General features: G+C 43.6%; 1 long non-coding RNA gene and 1 pseudogene across 1 annotated transcript; both read left to right on the top strand.

Moving 5' to 3' along the window:
• Positions 1-1,511: 1,511 nt before the first annotated feature.
• Positions 1,512-1,626, top strand: LOC111591378 (uncharacterized; annotated as a pseudogene).
• Positions 1,627-10,093: 8,467 nt separating this feature from the next.
• LOC103653843 (uncharacterized) lies at positions 10,094-10,523 on the top strand. The gene is made up of 2 exons (XR_565751.2): positions 10,094-10,126; positions 10,222-10,523. It is a non-coding gene; the product is annotated as an uncharacterized lncRNA (long non-coding RNA).
• Positions 10,524-20,023: the final 9,500 nt, after the last annotated feature.

The following is a 20,023-nucleotide window of genomic DNA, read 5'->3' as shown; positions in this document are numbered from 1 at the left end:
CCAAATATGTCAAAACTTGTGCAAAGACAATTTTGTTCTCAATTGCATTGATGTTGCACTTCTTTTGGTTGCCTTTGGATGTGTTGGCATAAATCACCAAAAAGGCGGAGATTGAAAGGGAAATGTGCCCTTCGGCAATTTCTATTATGTTTTGGTGATTAAGTGCCCAACACATTTAATTAAGTTCTTATGTGTTAAATGAAGAGAAAAGTGCAAATCAAGACATGATGTATGTTTCTAGACTTAGTACATTGTTTTAAGTACTAACATATTTTGTCTAAGTGCTAGAAACAGGAAAAGAAAGAATTGCAAAAGACTTGGCTGTGTGCAGGCAAAGTCCAGCTCGGCCTAGCACACCGGACTGTCCGGTGGTGCACCGGACAGTGTTCGGTGCGCTAGGCTGGACTCCGGTGAAAAGGCCGCCCTCGGGAAAAGTTCAGCGGCGTATGGCTAAAATTCACCGGACTGTCCGGTGAGCCAACGGTCGCCAGCGCAACGGTCGGCCGCGCAATCCGCGGGCGACGCGTGGCCCGCGTCAACGGTCGGCAGGGGGCACCGGACTGTCCGGTGCGCCAACTGCCCCGGAGCTGCAACGGTCGTCTGCGCCAGAAAAGGAAGAAGATCGGCATCGGACCGTCTACAGTGACTGTCCGGTGGCACACCGGACTGTCCGATGCGCCACTCGACAGAAGGCAAAGATGACCTTCCTTGTTGGCCTCCAACGGCTCCTAGCTGCCTTGGGGCTATAAAAGTGACCCCTAGGCGCATGGAGGAGGCACCCAAGCTTACAAGAAACATTCTAAGACTCCAAGACTCCAACTTCACGCATTCGATTCTTTGAGATAGTGACTTGAGCTCCATTTGAGTTGTGAACTCCGTGCGTTGTGTTTTGAGCTCAAGTTCTGACTTGTGTGCGTGATTGTGCTGTGGATTTGAGTCTTGTGTGTATTGCTCTCCCCTCCCTTACTTATGTGCTTCTTTTGTGATCATCATTGTAAGGGCGAGAGGTTCCAAGTTGTGGAGATTCCTCGCAAACGGGAGAAAGACTAAGAAAAGAAAAAAAAACCGTGGTATTCAAGTTGATCATCGGATCATTTGAAAGGGGTTGAGTGCAACTCTCGTCCATTGGGATGCCACAACGTGGAAGTAGGCAAGTATTACTTGGCCGAACCACGGGATAAAAATCTCATGTCTCTTGTGTGCTTTCTCTTTGATTGTCTGTGTTCACAAGAACTAGCTTCAAGCTACTTAGCCGTTCTAACTTTCATAACTAAGTTTTGTAGCTATTAGTGTTGAATTTTACAGGATCACCTATTCACCCCCTCTAGTTGCTCTCACTAACAAAGAGTCGTTACACCACGGATAGGCATGAAGAAACCACTCAAGCCCAATACGACAGGAAGCCACACACAACAGCACAACGCTCTCACATAGTATCACCTCACTAGCTGAAGAAGGACGAGTGCCTGAGCCAACTATTAAAAAGGGGGTCAGACTTCTTTCCAAGTCATACCTTTTCTCGGCCTTTTGGTTAAGACAAGTTGTAATATTTGTTCTTATCAGTTTAATATCTGATATGTGAACCATATGTTCACTCCGATATTAAGTATATTTTTTTTATTTTATGGGTATTAAACATGGTGTTGTTTGGTTCGCATATTTGTATAACTGATAACGTTAAATCATATTTATTTAAGTCCTACCGTAATCGGATACCACACTAGAAAGTGATATTGGTCTATTCAAATTTACTAACGTTGGTACTTAAACGTGAATTATTATCATTACCATTTACGTTACATTTCAGAAACCAAACAACACTTATAAATGTGTGCAGTCGCAACTGTCATTATACTAGTTAATATTATAAAGTACTACACGCCATTTATTAGACGTATGCAGGTGTATCTTTTTTGGTTTATTTGTTTAATTCATTCTCTTGTGTTATTGTTTACTTATTTATTACACCTTTTATATTAAATCATAGGTTATTTTTCCCAGATGCATAGGTTTTACTATATAATATATTTAATTCATTCTCTTGCGTTATTGTTTACTTATTTATTACACCTTTTATATTAATTCATAGGTTATTTTTCCCAGATGCATAGGTTTTACTATACAATATATTTAGATATAAAAATTACGCATCTGGAAAAGTCAAAAGGATCTATAAATTAGAACAAATGAAATATTAATTTATTGTGGTGATAGACTGTTCTATTATCATTATGTATATTTATTTTCATGTTAGATATTATGTAAAAGCATTTGTTGGCCGCTGAAAAAAATTAGCTTTGTCTATTGACCTTTAAAATTATAGAGACGACGTGTTTGCCATCCTAGTTTACGGGTGAATTGCGCCATAGATATTTGAGGGGGGCTAAATCGCCATTGCCGCGCCGCAGTGGCAAATCAATAAATAAACCAAGCCCCCTTAGTTTTGTCAACAAAAGAAGAACTTAGTTTACACTTCAACCTCCAATTCCTCATGTCTTGTATGCACAAATTTGAAATCGACCTAAATCAAGCTGTATCTTATCTCGGAGACTAAACAAACGTGAATGTGCCATCAAATATGTGCCAAGATTGAATTGTTGACGCCGGATTAGCGAATGAAGTGAGACCATGTAAATTAATCTTATACATATCCAAAATGCATGTAAAATTGTAAAATCTTTTAGTCATACAGTAGTGGTCAACTGGGGAGGTTCGGTTGCAACAGCAACTGAAACAGACATGCGAACTCCATCCGTTCCATGTATATCATTACATTGACGACGTAGATATACGGTATAGCTTGATGACAAGAGATCGCCCATTTGATAGCGTCGGTGGTAACGGAACTCACGCCACACACACTCATACTCGATCATTCACATAATTTTGACAATGTACTAACGCCAATTCTTCAAATTTCATGGAGCATCCGATCCTGAACTATCCGCAGTATGTTCGTTTGGCTTTAATCCATAACGGTTTCTACTCCTTCTACAACATTTTCTTTCTATGTATTGTAACTACAGCAGTCTGAACAACTGGATTTAATCCGAAAGAAACACGAAGAACAAATACGTATTTATGGATATATACCGACAGAGCCAAACACGCTATATATCATGACAACACGAAGAACAAATAAAAGTTTCAAATGCAGCATGCATGCGTGCTGCAAATCCTTTAGTAGCGAGGGACACAGCGGCACAATACTTCTGTTGTCTGTTGAGAAACGACACCTAGGAATCTTTGATTGGGTATATAAAGGCGACGAACCGTGTGAAGTTGTTGGATCTGCTGACTGGCGCTTCAACTGTAGTTAACAATAAGCTCGCGGATTAGGTGTCTCTCTTTGTTTAATAAATACGTAACTAGTAGTATTTCTTAAAACTAACTGCTGCACGCTTCTCATGAGCAGGTGTAGAAGAACTCGCGACAAATTGTGATGCCGACTCCTGGATCATTTGATGATCTGTGATTAAACTTAGGGCCCGTTTGTTTCGTTGGAATTAAATTCCATTTTAATAATTATAATTTAGACAAAACTAATTAAGTTTATATATTTATATATGTAATATGTTTGTATATTATCTTAAATTATATGAGAGAGATAGTTATATACTACATTTATGTTATAGAGGCGCAAGTAGAAGAATGTGCTATAAGTTGTACATCGGAAAAATAGCATGTAAATCTATAGAATCCATTTCCATCTCTCACCCCATGAATTTGAGGTAGGCTTATATGATAACTTTGGAAAGTGGTGCAATGTCACATTCTAAAAAAATAGCCTATTCCATTAGTAAGATTCCAATTCCTCGAAATGAAAGGAAACAAACGGGGCCTTAGGTATAATCTTGTGGGCAAGGTGCTGTTAACCAGCTGCATACATGTCACGAGCTTGAGGAGTTAAAATAATCTCAATTTCTTCCGATGCAAGCTGACAAGTAGTAATTGATTATAACTTAAAATCCATGTCCATTAGTCTATGCACTACAGTAAACTAATAAACATCCGACGGCCGCCTTATCTCCGACGGCGGCCTACGAGGCCGTCGGAGATAAGATTATGTCCGACGGCCACAAAGGGCGCTCGGAAATAGCGCTTATCTCCGACGGCCTCGAAGGCAGCCGTCGGAGATAAGGTTATGTCCGACGGCTGGCAGCGTAGCCGTCGGAGGTAAGACTTTTTAATCCGCAGGAACCGGCGCGCGGTTCATTTCCACGCGCGCGCTCTTCTCTTCTCTTCTCTGTCTCTGCCCACGCGCCGCCGCCGTCGACTGCGCCGCCGCCGTCCGCTGCCCGGCGCCGTCGCCCACTGCGCCGCCGCGCCGCCGCCGCCCCTCCCACTGCCCCGCCGCCCCGCCTCCCAAAGCCCCGCCGCCGTCGACGCAGCCCCGCCCACACGCCTCCCCGCCCAGCCGCCGTCGCCGCCGGCCGCCGGCCGCCGGTCGCCGCCCCGCTCGCCCTGTCGCTCACGTCAACAGGGGTGCCCCGTCGCTGCCGGCTACATCTCCGCCCGCCATATTATCAAAGTAAGTATTTTTAGATTTATTTTGTATATATTAATATTGTTTTGTAGTTTCTAATGTTGTTATTAAATAATTAGTATGTTAAATAATGTTTATCTTATTATATCCGATGGCCTAAATTTGATTATTTGGCGAAATTTGATTATATGGCCTAAATTTGATTACGTAATTAAATTACCTTGTTTTAGTTTATTTAGTGGTGCTTTAGATAATTTAAATTTTAAATTTCCGAGGGTAATTATTATGCCCTCGGAAATAAGGTCATTTTATATGATTTGTCATTCATAACAATGTTATTTCGTATGTAATATTGTATTGTGGTTTATTAGTTTAATTATTTAATAATACACGATGATTCTAGTTAATCATAGTGTATCGTAGTGTGAACAAACGAAACCTAGGCGTCACCCGTTTCGGCCCAACACACCTTACAAGCGACGCATGTGAGGTATGTTGGGCCGGAATTGTCCTTTTATTGGACAGCCTCGGGGTGACCGACAGAGTTCGTGTTTATGACAAAAGCATGTGCTCCTGCTTAGTTTCGGCAGCATAACCCCTCTGTTCTCCAATTGCACCATTTTTAGGCGTGCGATTGGAGAACAGCGGGGTTATGCTGCCGAAATTTCGCACGACCACATGTCTTGTCATAAACACGGCCTCGTCGGTCACTCCTGGGTGGGTTTAGGACCTATCCTTTCCTACAGATGTAGGGGCGTGATTTCTTCATAAAAACGGATGGTCCGTGCATTACTTATCTAATTAAGTTAACGTCTCGTATCTAGTATGGAGGAGAATCGTCGATGGATGTATGAAGGTTGGAAGAAAAGAGGTGCTCTATCAAGTGAGTGGGTGGCCAAGACTGACGCTTTTCTCGACCATGCTTTTGCTCGGTCAGAGACTGGAACCGATGTTAGGTGCCCTTGTAGCAAGTGTCGGAACATTAATTTCCTTGACAGGAGGACTATGTCGATACATATTTGCAAGAACGGTTATATGCCAGGCTATGAGGTGTGGGTGCACCACGGTGAGGACCCACCTCCTCGTATTGTATCGGAAGTTCAGTCACATGAAGAGGAGGACTACGATAGGATGGAAGAGATGCTTGACGATGTACGCCATGAGTTTCTAACTGTCGATTCGGAGAACCCCGGTCAACCCACCGAGTTTGAGGATCCAGCTACACCTGAGGTTCAGAAGTTCTTCGAGCTCCTTAAAGCTGCCGAAGAGCCGTTGCATGAGCACACAAAAGTGACCGTCCTTGTATTTGTGACTCGACTTATGGCTATTAAGTCTAAGTTTGCATTCTCAAACAACTGTTACAAGGAACTTTTGAACTTGATCAGTGATGTACTTCCGGAGAATCACAAGATGCCAAAGGACATGTATCAGTCTAAAAAGCTGTTATCTGGCCTGGGTATGGACTACGAAAAAATCGATGTCTGTGAAAATAATTGTATGCTTTTCTGGAAGGAGACCGCAGGTGAGAAGAAGTGTAATGTATGTGGTGAGCGTAGATTCGTTGAGGTTGAAAACGACGATGGTTTGACCGTGACTACGAAGATTGCACGTAAGCAGCTTCGTTACATGCCTCTCATACCTCGGTCGAAACGTTTGTTCGTCTCCAAGAATACAGCCAGACACATGAGGTGGCACAAAGAAGGGGTACGTGAGAATCCAAATGTCATGGTGCACCCAGCTGATACAGATGCATGGAAGGCACTAGATGCTTTTGATTCCAGCTTTGCTGATGAAGTGCGGAATGTCCGCTTCGGTTTGGCAACAGATGGTTTCTCGCCATTCAATCTAACTGCAACGTCGTACTCATGTTGGCCCGTCTTTGCTGTTCCATACAACCTTCCACCAGCTCTTTGCATGAAATATGAATTTATTTTCTTGTGTCTTATAATACCTGGTCCGGATCATCCTAGAACAAAGATCGATGTGATGATGAGACCCCTGATTGAAGAATTGAAAATTTTGTGGGAAGGAGTCGAGGCGTACGATTGTTACAAGAAATAGAAGTTCAACCTGAGAGCCGCATTTTTATGGTCTATTCATGATTTTATGGCTTATGGTATCTTTGCTGGATGGAGTTGTCATGGGATTTTGACATGTCCTATATGCGTTGAAGACACTTTATGCTTTCGACTAAAGTTTGGTGGAAAGATATGTTACTTCGATTGCCATAGATGTTTTTTGCCAGAGGATCACCCGTTCAGGTTCGATAGGAACGCTTTTAAAAAGGACACGATTGTGATGAGGGGACCACCCAAGCGTCTAAGTGGTCCAGAGATTCTCGCGAGACTTAATGATTTGAAACTAAACGAACATGGGAATCGTTTTGAAACTTTATTTTAGTCATTGCCGCTAGAATTTTTGTTGTGATACTAAAAGGTTTGTTTCCTTGTACTAACAGGGAATTTGATTCTCAAAATTGCATCTCTGGCTGTGAACGTGACCTGATTCGTCGAGAGGGAAAAGATGGGGGACTTAATTTCTTGTGTTGGTTTCGAGATTATGTAGATAAAAATGACAATATACACCCGGACCTTCGACAATTATCCCTAGGAGCAGTAACTGGCAGACGTTATGGTCGGTATGATGTCAATGGTTTTAGATTCCGTTCCACAAGGTTCGAAGATGATCATCCTCTAGCAGCCACGACAAACTCCGGAGTTGTAACTAGAGCTGTCGACGATGAAGGGAAGGTGACTAATTATTATGGAGTCATTAATGATATAATCGAGTACAAGTTTTTTGGAGATAAACAACTCAAAGTGGTGTTCTTCGATTGTGATTGGTTTTCTCCAAATACAACGCGAGAAAATCAATATGGCATGGTGGAAGTCAAACACAACGATAAATTAAAAGGCCACGACACTATAATCCTTGCCCACCAATGCGAGCAGGTGTATTATATGACATATCCATCTAAGAAAAACGGTTTGGTTGATTGGAGGGTAGTGTACAAAGTTAATCCTCGTGAACGACTATATGCTCCTGGTGATGTTGGTTATGTTGAAAGTCAAATCGAGCAGGAAGTGGGGGCTGCTGAGATTTTCCAAGACGAAGAACTTACAAGCACGTTTAATGTACAAACTGAAATGTTGGAAGAATCTTTATTAGGCGATCAAAATGATGTAGAGGTTCCTCCAAAAAGAAAACGAGTGACGAGAAAGAAGAAAGCTACTTGGCGTCCATTAAATCGACGAAAGCAACTAGATCCTGATTTTGATTACGATTACGATTGACGAGTATGGATCATGATTTTATTGCATATTTTATGATTTTATTGCATATTTTATTATTTTATTGTCGATTTATGTACTAACTTGTTTTTGTTAAAATAGGATGTCAAAGAAAATGAAGTCTTTAGCTCGTAGTTTGCTTGGGTCGAGGAGTAGCTCGAGGAGCAGCTCGAGGGGTGAGGATTCAGTTTTTCAGGGCACAGGTTCTACCATGAGCAGACGGAGAGCGCTGGCAGAACATTTGCCTCCACAAGATGTAAGTTAGTTGTTAAATTACATTATTTGAGTTACTTAATATTGTATGATGTAAGTTATTTGTTTCATAGGATGCTGAAATTGAGGAACCAGTGGTAGAGGATGCAAGAGATGATGTTGAAGATGATGTTGAAGATAATGTGGGAGATGATGCTGGAGACGACGCTGGTGGAGATTCTGGGGCTGGAGATTCTGGGGCTGGTGGAGATTCTGCAGCTGGGTCTGGAACTTCTCGAGTTAAGAGAACGAGGAAGCTGCATTTTGTTGGACCACCTCCAGAGCTTCCACCCGAATCTCGGGTTGTGATAAAGCCTAGTGGAAAGTGAGTGACATATCTTTGCTTAAATGTTATTGAAAGTTATGTTTTAATTTCTACATTGATTTCTGTTTGCAGGACTTGGATCGACGACTCGTTCACAGGCACAGGACACTACAGGCAGGTGAACATGGTTCTTGGTAATCTTGTTCGTCTGCACTGGCCTGGTCTTGTGACTTTGCCTACTGGCGAGTCTGTCCCCGCCACCACTTGGGAGCATTATCGCTATGGTGTCTGTAGAACATTTGGCAACACACAGGCACTAGTTTGGGATGCATTCTGGGTATGACTTGTTTATACTATTTTAGTTATTCCATATATGTTTGCTTTTATGATAACACTATGGTTTTTGCAGAAACGGTACAAGTTGCCGGACGATGGATCATATGATATGAACGCTCGTTACGTGTTTGAGTATAACGCGAACGATGTCGTTGCAGATGCAATGTACTATGCACGAATTCAGGCTATAAAGGCATGGTACAGAGCAAATGCTGATGATCGACCGATGCCAAATACAAAGGCCGAGTGGTCATCAATTTACTTGACGGAGGAGCAATACCTAGAGGTAAACAGGTTGTTGCCTCTCATATCGCACGAAGCCATGTATTTGCTTGCTTTATTTAAAAAATTTCATGTAGGTGTCGGTGCCGTGGATGGCCACCCGATCAGACGGTTATCGGGCATTGTGCAGATGGTGGGGTTCCCCTGAGTTTCGTGCCATTTCCGAAAGGAACAGGGGAAACCGTGGAACTGAGTCGTTCCACAACTACGGCGGTGATGGTCATGTGCGCTTGGCTAAGCGAATGGTAAGTCTCAGTTTGTCGTAACTTTGAATTACATAGAAATGTGTCAATATAACTTTTATGTACAGGAAGTCAAATCCGGTCGTACGCCCACGGATGTGGAGGTGTATATGCAAGGCCATAGGGGTTCTGATCCTCAGAATCCTGATGTGTTATGCACTCAGACGGCCACCGACCGTCTAGTGAGTTTTTGATACTCTATTATGTGTTTGATATTGTTTGCAATGGCATAGGGGTTATGCACTTATATTTGATATTGTTTGCCTCCAGGCTTCGTATGGGCAGGAGATGGTTCAACGCCATGGGGAGGAGTACGATTGGAGGAGCCAGCCAATCGACCCTCAGGCAGCATATGCTAGTGCAGGAGGACAAGCCCATGGACGGTGAGATTATTTGATTTGGTTTTCAAAATTGTCATCATATGCTTGCGATTCAACTGAGGCATGAGTTACTATACTAAGTGCATGGTTCACTCTTGTAGGTTGGGTATTTTTGATTCTACGATTGATTCCAGAGAGCTGAGACGCCGTGGACGACAATCCACATCGTCGTCTTCACAGTCGTCTCGTTCACGATCAGCAGCCCATGAGATAGAGCTTGCGGTGTTGCGTCAACAGGCAGAGTACCATCAATCAGTCTTGAGGGATCAATTGGAGTACCAGAGGCAACAATCTGAATACCAGAGACAACAAGCCGAGTACCAGAAGAAGAGGGACGAGTATTATGCAAGCCTCCAGGCCCAAAATCAAGCTCTTCTCTCGGTAAGTTGAAGTAACATTTTGTAGCTTATTTTGCAAAACACTTGATGTGTATCTTGTTTGCTCAACAATGACTTGTATATAATTTGTAGCAACTAGCCCAACAAGCGGGCGTCCCGATGCCGACATATGGGATGCCGCCTCCAGACTTTGCACTGCCAATGCCAATGTTGGCGCCTCCACCACCGCCTCCGCCTCCGTCACAATTCCCTATGGTATGTACACATATGCGTGTGTGACATGTTCATAGATGTCTTATGTGTTCAAATGAACAACTGAGTGGTTACTATTTCATGTGCTTGTGTTATAGGGATTTCAGACACCCCCCGCTTCAGTTGCCGCACCTGGAGATGGGTCTGGTCAGGACGACACAACACATTCGTGGGTGAACAATCTTTTCAGCACGCATAGTCCAGCCGGAGGAGGTGGCGATGGATATGAGTGATACTGATGTAAAACACTTGTTGAAACCTTTCATGTGAAAGCCTACCCGTCGAATAATGTTCATTTTGGAGTTTGGACAACTATGTTTATGTAAACACTTATTGCAACCATTTGGAACTATGTTGTTATGTTAAATTTTGTGAATGTGAATGCTTATGTGATTATATTTGTGAATGCGTATACTTATGTGAGTATATTTGTTAATGTGAATGTGTATATGTGTATGAATTCTGTTTTGTATTTGCAAATGTCAGATTTTTTAAATTTCAGATTTTTGTGCAATTTCTGAAAAATGTTATGTCCGACGGCTTAGTGTAGGCCGTCGGACATAAGGTGTATGTTATGTCCGACGGCTTTAAACCGTCGGACATAAGGTGTATGTTATGTCCGACGGCTTTAAACCGTCGGACATAGGCTATATGTTATGTCCGACGGCTTTAAACCGTCGGACATAACAACTGTGGGCCCAGGCAGCGGTTGAAACGGTTACGCCGCCTTATCTCCGACGGTTCTATAGGGCCGTCGGACATACACTATGTCCGACGGCAGCCGTCGGACATAACACTATTTCCGACGCATTATCCACGACGGCTTAAAACCGTCGGAAATAAGTTACTACCGTCGGAAATAGCTTATCTCCGACGGTTTAGTTCTTATGTCCGACGGTTTGAGCCGTCGGAAATTTCCTCGTTTACTGTAGTGATGTATACTTCTAAGGGCGAAGTAGCGACTAGGGGTAAATTTGTAAATGGGAGACCATATTACATATTTCAAATTTGCCACTAGATATTTTGCCTAACCACTTAACCTAGGGTGAAATGGTCTAAGCTTAGTATTGAACACTGAACATCCATGATCCCTCCATGAAAAAAGCCTTACCATGACGCAAGCTCTCTAAAGATGTCATGTGCCACCCTAAGACCCCCTCCGAGTTCTGAGGCCTAAACTCGGCAAACCCGTCACCCATAGTTTTAAGGCCAAAATCGTCAAACCCAAATAGAGTCCTGTATCCGCTAGGCTTCATTCAAGAAACGATGAGGTTGTGCGATGAGCAGGAGAGGCAGTGTTAAGAGCATTATCGTCAGCATTGGAACTACGAGTGGTAGTGCCATGAGTATTTCTCCATCTACATAGGTAAACAATAGACCATGTTTCAATAAGTTGGACTGATCTTTCATTATCATTTAGAGATTTTAAAATAACTAACAATGTTTCATATATTTCATTCATAGAATACGTTGCAGCAGATGAGGATAAACATCAATTACCTTGTGTTTCAGATGTACCTACCACCACCACTGATGCAATGGGGTCCTCCTCCATGGGTGCTTGACCTCATCTAATTACATCGTTAGCAAACATAGGTCAAGTGTAATAAAAATTGGTGGAGTGCTTAATTCTAGAAAAAGCCCATTTAGCTCAATTCTAAATAAACCTAGTTAATTAGCAAAATTAACCAACTTAGCTCAATTGTAGAAAAAATAATCAATCTAGTTCAAATATAACAAACACATAGTCATTATAGTGAAAATTAGTCAACCCACTACACCAAAATAATTAACTTACTAAAGCCTAGACTCTAGGAAGTTAGCCCTAAACTCTAGGAAGTTAGCGAAACCCTCGGAAGTAAAGCTATCCCGTCGGAAGTTTGGCTCTCGGAAATTTTTTGTCGGAAGTTAGCTTAACTTCCTAGAGCCCTCTAACTTCCTACAGCCACCGGTGCCTCTCGGAAGTTAGTAGGTTCACGCCGTTAGCGCCGTCAGCTGACTAACTTCCTACGGTTTACTATAGACCTCTAGGAAGTTAATTTGACCATCATTACAAATGTTGTTTATTTTTATTTTACACCACATTCCACAACATAACAAATATATCAACAACTATAGCACAACATTATTTCACATAAAACATCTCACACACAATCACATAACAATATTTAAATCCATAGTCTCATCAATTACATCACAAAAGTCTCATTCATAGTCATAAGACACATCTCATCCAGTCATAATAAGAGACAATATCTCATACGTAGTCATAATAAAAGTCTCAAGTATCACAACACATAAAATGGAAGCTCACGATCGCCGATCACCATCGGGGTACAGTGACGAGTGATGGCCGATACCTCCACTAGCGAAGAGGGCTTCGACAAAGTCTAACCCGTCTTCTTGTTCCTGCATCGGAAAGGTAGCTGGAGGGGTCTAATATACATGTGCAAATGATATTTGCTGAGTTACACGATAATATAACTAACAACAAGTAAATGATGATGAATTTGCATACCTGATGTTCGTAGGTGGAGATGTAGGTGTAGGTGTAGGTGAAGACCAAGGATAATGTACGGGAGGTGGTGGTGGGGGGAGCACCGGGACGTGTTGTTGGGGCGAAGGCGAAGACGCCACCCTTCGCTCGATGCCTTCGCCAACCTCGCTGCACCAACAGAGACAAGATGACTGGTAGACTTACCCTTCGTCCCACGCGTCGCCGGACGAAGACCTGTGACGAGGTCGTCTCATCTCGCGGCCTCGTCCAACATGGAGGCCCACGTGTGATCCGGCCCATTGTAACAGGCCCTGCGTGGCCGCTGCGCATTACGGGCCTAATTTGTAAAGGTCGCCCTGTAATTACTGAAAGTCACCTAGAGGGGGGTGAATAGGGCGAAACTGAAATTTACAAAAATAATCACAACTACAAGCCGGGTTAGCGTTAGAAATATAATTGAGTCCGCGAGAGAGGGTGCAAAACAAATCACAAGCAAATAAGGAGTGTGACACGTGGATTTGTTTCACCGAGGTTCGGTTCTCGCAAACCTACTCCCCGTTGAGGTGGTCACAAAGACCGGGTCTCTTTCAACCCTTTCCCTCTCTCAAACGGTCCCCCGGACCGAGTGAGCTTCTCTTCTCAATCACTTGGAACACAAAGTTCCCACAAGGACCACCACAAGATTGGTGTCTCTTGCCTCAATTACAAGTGAGTTTGATCGCAATAAAGAATCAAAGAAAGAAGAAAGCAATCCAAGCGCAAGAGCTCGAAAGAACACAAGCAAATCTCTCTCACTAATCACTAGGACGTTGTGTGGAGTTTGGAGAGGATTTGATCACTTGGGTGTGTCTAGAATTGAATGCCTAGCTCTTGTAAGTAGTTGGAAGGTGGAAAACTTGGATCACTTGAATGTTGGGTGGTTGGGGGTATTTATAGCCCCAACCACCAAACTAGTCGTTTGGTGGTGGATGACTGTCGTATGGTGCACCGGACAGTCCGGTGCACACCGGACATGTCCGGTGCGCCAGCCACGTCACCAGGCCGTTGGGATTCGACCGTTGGAGCTTCTGACTTCTGGGCCCGCCTGGCTGTCCGGTGTACACCGGACAAGTACTGTAGATTGTCCGGTGCACCGTCTCGCGCGTGCCTGACTTCTATGCGCTTCTGGCTCGCATTAAATGCGCCTGCAGTTGACCGTTGGCGCGAAGTAGCCGTTGCTCTGCTGGTTCACCGGACAGTCCGGTGTACACCGGACAGTCCGGTGAATTATAGCGGAGCGAATTCCCGAGGCTAGCGAGTTCTAGAGCCGCTCTTCCTTGGGGCACCGGACACTGTCCGGTGTACACCGGATAGTCCGGTGAATTATAGCGGAGCGCCTCTGGATTTTCCCGAAGGTGAAGAGTTTGGCTTGGAGTCCTCTGGTGCACCGGACACTGTCCGGTGGCACACCGGACAGTCCGGTGCGCCAGACCAGAGGTGCCTTCGGTTATCCCTTGCTCTCTTTGTTGAACCCCATAGTTGGTCTTTTTATTGGCTAAGTGTGAACCTTTGGCACCTGTATAACTTGTACACTAGAGCAAACTAGTTAGTCAAATTATTTGTGTTGGGCAGTCCAACCACCAAAATCATTTAGGAAATAGGTGTAAGCCTAATTCCCTTTCAATCTCCCCCTTTTTGGTGATTGATGCCAACACAAACCAAAGCAAATATAGAAGTGCATAATTGAACTAGTTTGCATAATGTAAGTGCAAAGGTTGCTTGGAATTGAGCCAATACTTATAAGATATGCATGGATTGTTTCTTCAATTTTTGACATTTTGGACCACGCTTGCACCACATGTTTTGTTTTTGCAAATTCTTTTCAAAGTCTTTTTGCAAACAGTCAAAGATAAATGAGTAAGATTTTGCAAAGCATCTTCAAGATTTGAAATTTTCTCCCCCTGTTTCAAATGCTTTTCCATTGACTAAACAAAACTCCCCCTAAATTAAAATTCTCCTCTTAGTGTTCAAGAGGGTTTTGATATATCAATTTTGAAATGCTACTTTCTCCCCCTTTTGAACACAATAAGATACCAATTTTATCAATTGAGAATCATACCAATTGAAAAACTCGTTTTAAAGTTAGGTGGTGGTGCGGTCCTTTTGCTTTGGGCTAATACTTTCTCCCCCTTTGGCATGAATCGCCAAAAACGGAGTCATTAGAGCCCTTCAAATTACTCTCTCCCCCTTTGGTCATAAATAAAGGAGTGAAGATTACACCAAAGATGAAGAGTGATCTCTCCCCAAAGATGGAGAGTTGCTCGGAGCGACGGCGAAGGATGAGTTACGGAGTGGAAGCCTTTGTCTTCGCCGAAGACTCCAATTTTGTAACACCCCTGGTGTTACTATAACTAAAACTTGAGCATGGCATCATAGCATTGGCATTGCATATGTTTGACACACCTAGAGTGCATTCACTAGGCAAAAATTTCAAACAAGTTGTATTGTTTTAATGTTTTTGCAAATAGGACCCTGGATAGGAAGCTTTACCCTAAATAGGCATTAAAGGGGTAAAACTTAACCCAAGTTGAGAAAACCTAAAAGCTTTAGGGTAAAAGTCATAAAATGACCCCAAGAATAAACTTGAATCACTTTTATACCCCTGGGATACCAGAAACCCTAATTGGAACCCTAGAAAACCCTGAAACCAAACCCTAGGGGCTTATGTGCAAAATTAGCCCACTTTTGGGTTAAAGTGCAAAAACCAAGCCAAATAAGTATTTTAAGTCAATTGGTTCACAAATATGTGGACTTGAAGGCCAAACCCTAAGTTTTGGACTTAAATGCAAAAGGGACCTCATTTGAGTTCTATACTAAGTCTGAAATTCAGTGTTGAAGGCTCCACTTTGGGGCTTTGTAACTTTCAAAGCATAGGGTTTTTGCCCTAGGTCACCACACCAAATTTGTAAACCAATCATAGGAGAACAACTTTGTTTAAGGATTCAAGCCATGATCCTATGAGAAATTTGGAGAAAAACCCAATCAAAGATGGACTGTCAAGCTGTTATGGTCTGAATTTTCAGACTAGCAGTGACATTGGATCATCTTTGGAAACAGTTTATGACTAATCTAGTAAGAATTTGCCCATGGCTGCTGTACCAAAGATGAAGATGGTATAATAGACAACAACTTTGTTACAGACGTTTGGTTTAGTCACCATACAAAAATTGGAGAAAATCGACCCTGAATATGGGCTGTCAGGTGCTCTGATGGGAGCTCACGATGGTACAGTACCCTAACCGGATCAAATCGACTGCCATAGAAAAGATCTCACCGCCGGTGGCTTTCCGCCGTGATTCACGTCGCCGGCGTCATGATTCGTGCTCGGGTATGTGGATAACTTCGCGGCGTCAAAAGATCGTCACGCCCATGACCTCGACACCACTCCGACTAGCCGTAGTCCATCTCCCCTGGCTCACCGCCCGCGGTAAAGTGCTCACCGTCGACCGCCGCCTCCCGGCCGTGCGCCGCGTGGCTCACCCTTCCACTGCGTCGATGTAACTTGCTACTGCTGTCAAATCAACGCCGGTGAGGTTGCCACGGCGTAGGACACTAATTCACGTGCGCCAGTGCTCTTCTCCATCTCCGACCGCCGCGCGTCTTGCTCGAAATTCGCGGCCACCGCCCGCTAGCTCTATAAATTGACCTCGCCCGTAGCTGCGCCATGTAGTTGTGAAGCTGTAGCACCCGCTCCCACCCTCGATCGTCCACCAGCACGCCCGAATTGCGCATTCTCCCCAATTCGGTTCTAAAACACCGTGAACTCAACCCCGCCGTGGTCAGCTCAACTCCGGTTAGCTCCTCCCCTCTGCTCCCTTGTTTAAGCCTTCTTATGCGTCTACGATGCTTGCCGAGCCATTGAATTGAACTTAGAGTCCTCTGGTCGTCGGGAACACGACCGTATAGTCGCCATACTCACGGCCACCGTGGCCAGAGCTCCATAGTTGATCAATAGCGCAATTAAGTTAGGGGAAATGATCTTGGTAACCTCGATTTCATGTCCGCCGCTTGGAGAATCCAGCCATAGCCCCAATTGGCCGGTCCAGGACCTCGCCGGAGTCTCTCCGCTCGCGTCGCCGTCGTGGACCGCCCACTGCGAAGAAATAGAACCTCAAGGGCCTCTGTGCAAAGCGTCAGTGACACAGGAAAACAGTAGAAAGACCGGATCCCAGTTAATGAGAACGCCGAGGGTATTTTTGCAAAGCCGCCAGCGCGGGCGCGTTTCTGCCTTAGCTGGGCCGCCTGGGCTGGATTCGGCCCAGTGCTATTCAATTGTTTTTCTTTTTCTTTTACCTCCAGAGCCAAAACAATTATAGAAAAATGTAGAAAAATGCTAAAATTGTGAAACTAATTTTCCTAGACTTGTTATTTTCCCTAGAATTTAATAAAAATAGTTTTGTGATTTTTAGTGGAGATAAGAAATTTTAGGGTATTTAAAGTAGTTAAAAGTATTAGTTATGGATTTTTAGAAAATAATTGGTAAGTCCAAAAATGCCCAAACTTTTTATGGGAACCTAAAACAATATTTAGGAGCCTTGGGTAGAGTTTGAATTGTTTTAGACCTTGTTTGATCACCAAACCCCAAAACACCCCCCCTGCCCTATGAACTCCTTTACCGACTCCGGAAACCCTAAGTTCTCGGAGTTCCGTGAAGGAAAGTTGTATTCAAGACATAAATAATAAGTTTATGCTATCTTTGCATCCTCATGAGCATTCCATGGCATCCATTCTTATACTTATGTATGGTTATGAGTAGAACGTGAAGAAGAAATCGAAGTAACTGAAGAGGAGACACCACCACCACCTTTGGAATCTCAGGCCGGGAATAGTTTCTACTTTGATATCTGCGGATCCGAGCCTGATTCACCTGTGAACGAAGGCAAGCCCCGGTGCATGCAACCCCTTTCCTTGTGTTTTTAAATACTTTTTGCACACTTAAGTCTAGTGAAATGTGCATTAGGTTCATAGGAGTTACTTGAAACCCTTTGATGCATTGCTTTCCTTGATATCCATACCTTTATAGATACTTCTGTGAAGTATCAAAATTATGATTTACAAAAATGCTTAGCCTTGCTTAGATCTTGTGGATAGAGGTTGTCCTCAATTTAACCATGGAGAGGATGGCTTCTGCCTGCAAGAATATTTTCATTTGGAGCAATAGTGGGATCTTACTGCAAAGTTCCCTGTGATGCTCTTTCATCCTAAGGAACAGACACAATCCTAAGGATGGAAATGCTTAAATTGAGACTTGGGTTAGGAACAGGTGATGTTCTACCCAGGTTGGTTAAGGATTAACGCGTATGTAGGCGTGCTGACCGAGGACCCTTTAACTGGTCACATGCCTCGTCATGGGTAAGCCTTGCCTCGGGCAGACTAAGGCCGGAATAAGATAACACGAAATGGGCGTGGAGCGGTGGCGAGAGTAGCGTGTACCCTCTGTGGCAAGAGGCTGGACGGTGGTGTATCTGTGCTCTCGGTTTGCGTGAACCTGATCAGGTCTTAAGAACCCCGGTGGCGTGTTGACATATGCAAGGGTTAAGTGCTACATATGTCGTGTGATTGGAGATCCTCAGCTGAGTATAATCGATTCGGATCGCCGTACCTTCGCGATTATGAAGACTTGGTCACTTTTCTACAACGTAAGTCAGGATGTGAACACGATGGATAAAAATGATGTTGTATTGATGAGATGTTGAAATTAGACTAGATGCAAATAGAGTCTATTAATACTTAATATGGCGTTAAAAGATTGAAAGTAAGGACTCACTTTAGTAAGCTACTTCTGCAAAAGTATAAGTTGATTTTTGCTAAAGCCTCTCCTTGACTCCTATTTATCCAGCATACCCTTGAGAGTCTTTTCCTTAGTCGGGTAAGACTTGCTGAGTAATTCCATACTCAGGGTTTATCCCTTTGTTGTTTTTAGGTGAGGAAGCGACAAATTTTTGTTGCTTTTGCTCCAAGGTGGTACCAAATGAGGAAAAACAAGACTGAAGAGCAGGAGGACTTGGTCCTCCACATAGGATCTTTTGCTTAAACTTATCGGGTGGAGTTTGTGCCTCCCTTGGTTTGTATAATATTACTACTCTGCACTCACTTTTAGCTCTGGTCTGTAATAAAATAACTCAAGCTTGCTTTTGAAATAAATGTAAGTTATGTAATTCGCTTCCGCATTTCTTTATCTCCGATGTTCTGTAATGTCTGCAAGACGGGTGAAACGTTCCTGGTAAGGTAAGGCAAGATACCGAACTTGTCAAGTGACTTAGGAACATCTACAGGGTGGTCTGAGGTCCGTTGGACAAGGACAACTGTAGGTGGGCCTAATTACTTGGGAGGTTCCGTCACAGCTGGTATCGGAGCGTAGCCCTTCTTTGCAGATATTATGAGGCATCTTCAAAAGGATTTTCAAAAGTCTTACCTAAAAACTCTTTTCTCTTCTTACCTAAGTATTCTGAAGAGTCTATCTTAAAGACCAGATAGGAAGAGTGCAATGTATAGAAGGTTGAATCGACTAAGGTTGATTCTGTAATTATACATGCATCATGCTAAGAATCATTTTAATAACATTTCCCCCTTAGAAAAGATGCCGCCACGCACAAGGCTAACGGCACGCAAGTCTACGGGACCAATTGGGGTGCCTCGGCATCAACTGGCTCCCCGACATGAAAGCAGCAGCAGTGGAAGTAACGACCCCATCGGAGATCTTGAAGCCCGAGTGAGTCGACTTCAAGCAGCGCTGCAACATAGGACCGATGCTTGGGTCGCCGACGGAGATAGAATCAATGAACTGAGAAGGGACATCCGTCACTTGCAGGATCAGCTCGCTGATCGAGACTTAGCACTTGACTGGGCCGTACAGTCTCGTTTGCTAATGTGTGCTAAGGAAGCAAGGGCTCAGGCCCGAATTAAAGAACTTAGCTCGACTGTCGATGACCTGCAGGTTTACTGCAATACGTTGCATGAGGAAGTCCATATACTATACTCACAATTACACCCTAGTGAGCCTGCACATCCTGCTGAGGCAGAAGCCGGACCATCTCACGTTGCGGGACGCGCGCTGAGTGGGGAGTTAGATCTTTTTGAGCCCCCTCCTTCTTTGAGGTTGGTTGATGTCTGGACTCCCACACCTGACGATGGGGCCGCCAAGAGTAATGGAAAGCAGGAATAATGGTGTAATAAAAGTAGAGTAGTGTATTGTAGGGAGTACTGTTGTATAGTAGGTTGAACTTTTGTATAATGGGTAATGTATCCTGTTATGTAATATCGAGTCTGTATCATTACTTTTTATAGTAATGTAAAATGGAAGGTTCTCTGGCATACTATGTTTACTTCAAATGTTCTTTGCCACAGATGCCGACTAGGACTCG

The sequence above is a fragment of the Zea mays genome, chromosome 4 (genome assembly GCF_902167145.1).
Source record: "Zea mays cultivar B73 chromosome 4, Zm-B73-REFERENCE-NAM-5.0, whole genome shotgun sequence".
Classification (NCBI taxonomy): domain Eukaryota; kingdom Viridiplantae; phylum Streptophyta; class Magnoliopsida; order Poales; family Poaceae; genus Zea; species Zea mays.
This window is presented reverse-complemented; position numbering and strand designations above follow the sequence as displayed.